Below are 6,000 nucleotides of genomic sequence, written 5' to 3'. Positions count from 1 at the left end.
ACCAGCATGTTGTAATTCAGTTAGTTCTGACTGCCTGGGTGTCAAATACCGCTGCTTTGTCACTAAGTCCAGTGAAACCTTTTTGTAATACTTGACCCCAAGTGTGAGTAAGGGGAGCTGCATGGCTAAAACAAAAGTGGTTTTTCATCTGGGAGACCAGTGCCTGACGTAGCACATTCAGTGCCCTAGATAAGCCACTAACCCCCTCATCCCGACCCCTCCCTCACCTCGTGTCCTGTGTGAAGCCAAGAGTCAATATTGTTTTGAAGTTACGCAATTTAAGTACAGTTGTCACGCATGTATTTACGATTTGTTGTAACAAAAGCCCCGTTTACACCAAGCAGTAAGGTTCAGTTCAGTTCAGTTCCGTACACTTTGTTTCCGTTTCAACTGCGAAAAAGTTGTGGATGGTATCAATGGAAACGTTGCGTAGCATCCGCATTTTGGGTACCTAGCACACAGATCTGGTACTAAAAGGTGGAGCTGTGAACACTGCAGTCTGATTGGTCAGTAGAGGACGGTTTTGCTGCCTCTTGGAGTCGGAGAAAAAACTGAATTCATTAGGCCGACTGTTGGCGACTTTTAAGGTGGAACGTTAACTTGTAATGTTACTCAATGCATGAGTTGATGATGTGAATCCATCAACACACCTTAAATTTCACTGTGACAACTTTGACCATTACTTTAGTTTTTATATGACATACAGTTTCAGTAATAAGTGGATCTTCAAGGGTTTATATACATTAATTTCAATCGGGTTATGTGCACTACATATATTCTAATCCTCACTTGGAGGGGGAAAAAAATTGTTGTGGAGCGTCTTTCCAGTGGGCAACTCTAAACCCCTGAGCTTGCCTGAGAAGGACTAAATGCACAAACCCGCTATTTTTAAATAGCAGCCTGAACACAGCCTGTTTTATTTTGTTCTGAAAATGTCGGCGTGCAGCCTCGTTCTGTGGACGATAAACGAGGTGCCGACTTCCCTCTGTGTCACTGCTGATGAGGAAATACAGTGAGTGCTGGACGGAGCAGTGAGTGACAACAACCCCGCCCACATTTAAGAGTACTGTTTGCAGTGGAAACGCTAGGGTCTAGGTGCCATGTCTGAAGGGTTACTGTTGGATCATACTGAAAGTGTTTGGTGGAAATGGGGTTAAACATACTTATTTTTCAATCCTCTGAAAACACTGATTTCAACTAGATAAATTGATTTTCATTAAAGTTTCACTGTTACAAATGCTGATGGGAAGGTTTTCATAACACAGGAATGTTGAGCATTTACATTTTACCAATTTTATGTTGAAGAAATATGTTTAATCAGCAATCAAATGTGTCAAAACATGATGGCAACAATGATAACTGCAAGGATTTTTACTAATTTAGTTATTAACAAAACAGCAGAGATGAAGTTTAAAGCGAAAAAAGGCATTAACATAAGCCTATAAAACATTAATTAAAAAAGTTAACAGTGATGATGATGATGAAATCGTAAGAGTAACACAATTGCACACATACACACAAACACACACAAACACACACAAACACACACAAACACCTCTTCAGACGCAGGCTGCTGCTGTCAAATAAATAAGCCAAAAAGTAAATACAAATCAAACAGCTGGACAACAGCTGATACAGCACAGTGACAGATCTGTGTGTGTGTGTGTGTGTGTGTGTGTGTGTGTGTGTGTGTGTGTGTGTGTGTTTCAGAGGCAATAGCACTTCTTTGGAATATGAGATAATTTGATGGAATAGCTTCTGTCACACCTCTTTGCAACCTAAACAACTCAACAATCTTTTCAAAAGCAAGAGGAAAGACAGCAGAAGGGAGTGAGAGATATAAACACACTGTTCACAAAGAATAAAGGGCAGTGGAAAAATATGGAAGAATATTGATAACAAAGGAGAGAGAGCACAAAACTAATTTTTAGTGCAAGTCACATTTGAGAGCGTACAGGAGCGTATTTGAGCAGAATTTGATACTTGCACAAGGGAGGACAGAACTGTAAGCGTAAGTAGTGAAATTCCCACATTCGTAATGATCAAAGCTGCTCACACTTATTTTTGTTAGTCAGAACCCTCACAGTGTGAGCAGAGCATCAACTGATCAATCCAACCTGGAAGTGAAGGATCATTCTGTGTAACCTTTCCTTCTACTTTTGTTTCCATAGCCCTGGTTGCTTGTTTCTTTCCCAAGATCTGGCAACACTGACAAGCCGGCAAGCAACAACCCAGGCCCTGTTTGGACCCAGGCCCTGGAGGCAGATCTGATTCAACACTGGGAAGAATATCCATGCCTTTACCATGTGTTGTCTCCAAGTTAAAAAAACATAGTTTGGTGACGTCACCGCGTTATCTGGGGCTCTGTCGGCGAGGGCTTGGTGGAGAAATCTTCAAAATGAACCACACAGCCGAGTCTGAGTGTCTTGCTCCTACGTAGGAGAGGTGCTGGGGCCCTTTGCATGTCTGTGCCCAAGGGCCCATTGTCTCATGATCTGCTGATGAGATGGATATCTCTTCCTGGATATCTCTCTGAATGATTGTGTCGAGCACTGTTGCAACGGTGTTCTTACAAAACTCTTCAAATGTTAATGACTTTAAAATGTCAGTAAATCTGGCAACAACAGAGTACAGATATTTTTGGGCTGAGTTTTCTCATAACTGCCTACGGTGCGGTGTCATCGGAAAAATATGCAAGAGCACGCACTCTGTTTTTAGCATGATACTCCAGTAATTAAATGTTACAGCTAACGTTTAGCAGAGAGGTCAGCAGACATCTGTTTGTCATTACGCTGTAAAGGTAAGGTGCTGTTGTGTCTGTCCTCTCCTACTAAGTGGACGTGTCTGTTAGCTGCACCGGAGCTTGGGTCACACTCACACACACACAAACAAACACATGCACACACTAATCAGCTAATACTCACAGACACACTTGTCTGCTTCCTGCCTTGGGACTTTGGGTTCAGAGGATCTTAAGGGTCTCTTGAGATTTGATGTTGGATGTTTGCATGTGTGTGTGTGTGTGTGTGTGTGTGTGTGTGTGTCAGGGGCTTTCTTGGTTTTTAATCACAACTCAGATCTCACCTCTTGGTCATCTCCTGTTAGCCTCCGGTAGCATTATGTCTGCGTCTCATGGGAGAACTGATACACACACGCAACGCAAACATAGATTAGGTTGAAATGAGATGTGGAGAGGTCAACTACCTTAACCTTACACACACACACACACACACACACACACACACACACACACACACACACACACACACACACACACACACCATCAGTTGAGTGATGTCAAATCACAAGTCCTAAACAGCCAAACTTGATAATTTCACACTCTTTTGCCCCAGTTTCAACACACCCCTTGACCCTACCACTTCACCCCACCCCTCCATTTTGCACAGTCACATCAGGGTGTTTCGATTCTTGTTGGGATAGAGGGGTATGACGAGGTGTTAGGGCTACATGGCCATTAAAATGGAGGTTTTTCAGAGGCACATTTCATATCTGTGTTTTGAGAAATCATCAAGATGGCTGCCTAAACAACAAAAGTAACCCACAGCTGTTATCTTCATTAATAAAGATTTAAAACTTATGATAACCATCACTTTGTTAGTTCAATGTCATTTCAGTGTATTACAGTCCCTTTCTTTATAACAAGCATAACAAAATGCTGGTTTTGCAGATGTCTCCGAAGTTTACCTGCTAGCTAGCTAACGCTACATTGTTATTGCTAATTTTTCAACACTTCTCACTCTCAACACATCAAATACCGACACTTGGTCAATGGCCCGCTGCACCAAAATGTGACATGCTAGGTAGCCCTACTGCACAGTTTTGGTTGTTCGGCTGCATGTCAGTTTACCTACATTACATGCATTGTTACTTTTTCAAAACAAATTTACAAAGCTGGTTCGAAACTTCTAGGTTTACGTCCTTAGGTTTAGGCAACAAAAGCAAGTGGTTAGGTTAAGAGAAAAATCATGATTTGGCTTAAAATAAGGGCCTATGCTTGTTACTAATGTAACGTGACATCAGTTACTAGCATAGTATGCTACACAATCTAGCATACTTCGTCGTTATTTAAACAACTCGACTGACTTTTGGTTTCTCACTGGACACAAAAAGTGGCCTTTTTGGTGAAAATTCTGAGAGTTTGTTTGACCCAGCCACCTCCCCTCCCACCTGGGCCAGTGTGGACTTTCTTGCTAGTTATGCTACCACCGCTAAAGGGTGCCTTTGTGTGGTGCTGTGTCGCAGTTTGACGAGTTGGGAGACCCAGTTCAATTTGTGCATGGCAGTCCCTCATTTTGACACATATCCATGCTGCATTCCCCCCTTTGGTGGGATATGATGCCCAAAATTTAACTTAAGTCCAACAGCAAAGTTACTGCACTTGTTACCACCATTCTAATATCAGTGCAGACTGGAAGAGTAGAAACACGGGCTGCTAACGTTAGCTTACAGAGCGCAGCTAATGAAGCAGTGTTCTTTTTAGTATGAGGATTTGTTTGACTGACTGATAGCGCGACACTTAGGTTGTGAACGAATCACAGCTAAATCCTGACAACTGCAAAAGGCTGCTGAAAGAGTGGTGCAGGAATGAGTCCTACATTCTGGAAATTAGTTAGCATTTTAGCATTCCCTGTTACATCATCTTGAAGGGAAATTTCGGTTTATTTCAACCTGTCTCCTATCGTCCTAAATTTGTTTCAAGTGACTAGTGACATAGAAATAATAGTTAGCATGTTAGCCGTTAGCCTAGATACAGCCGGGGCGCATAGTAGCGTCAGACCTGTTAAAACGTAAGTGAACGGGCATCCCTTCAAGTGCAAAGTTAGTCCACTAAACAAGCTTTTTTCCACAAAGACCGCCTCATATCGTTAGGATAAATGTCAGAGAACATAGAAAATGACATGTAAACGTGTTGTCTTATCTTAACCGTGTGCTGCTGTGTTTACCATTTAGCTCTGCTTTCCAAAGCACGGCTGAAATATCGCGAGAACAAGCAGCGATCTCATACTGCCACATTTTGTTTTAAAAATTAGGATCTGCACACTTATGAACCATTTTACTTTGCCAAACTGTTCTCCGACTTGTTGCCTGTAATCTCCGGTAATGCCCTCCACCTGGAGTAGTATCCAGCTGGGCTTTATCTAGAGCTGCTTGTTCTCACGAGATTTCAGCCACGGTATGAGATCGCTGCTTGTTCTCGCGTTCTCTCTCGTCTTTGTGGAAAAAAAGCTTGTTTAGTGGACCAACTTTGCACTTGAAGTATGCCCTTTCACTTACGTTTTAACAGGTCTGACGCTACTATGCACCCCGGCTGTATCTAGGCTAACGGTTAACATGCTAACTATTATTTATATGTCACTAGTCACTTGAAACAAATTTAGGACAACAGGAGACAGGTTGAAATAAACCGAAATTTCCCTTTAACGTCAATGGGTTTTAAATTAGATGCTGAAAAAAATGTCTGTGGTTAACACAAGTTTAAGAGACTTTCACGTTTTGTTCTATGACATAAAATATCTCATTAAATACACCTAGTGTGAATTTTGGACCTTTGCTTCTTAAAAAATGCGGTCATTAACAAGTGGCTATATGAGACTACAGAACGTCATCACACTGACCGTGGCTTTACAGCCTTGTTGTGGTGGTGACATTAGGTCATGCAACTGTAGTGCAGTTTGTTTACAGCCTAATGTTAGGTTTTTACGTCTGAAGATTGCATTTACGCTTCAAAAATCATAATGGTAATTTGTGAAGATTATCTTACTGAAGAAAACATGTAAGTATCAAAAACTCTCATTTGCCATGGAGCCTATTTTCTGTAATAATCCAAAATCCAATGGGAAAATCCAGTCTACAACAAAATCCCTCTAGCACTCTACAGCCCACGCAAGAGAAATAATCACAGTAGAAGATGGTATACGCAATGTCCAGCAACACTCGTCACGTCTGTGTAGGTCAATGCCAGCATGCAGATGACGTATC

The sequence above is a fragment of the Epinephelus moara genome, chromosome 12 (assembly GCF_006386435.1).
Source record: "Epinephelus moara isolate mb chromosome 12, YSFRI_EMoa_1.0, whole genome shotgun sequence".
Taxonomy (NCBI): Eukaryota; Metazoa; Chordata; class Actinopteri; order Perciformes; family Serranidae; genus Epinephelus; species Epinephelus moara.
Note: the sequence above shows the minus strand (reverse complement) of the source record.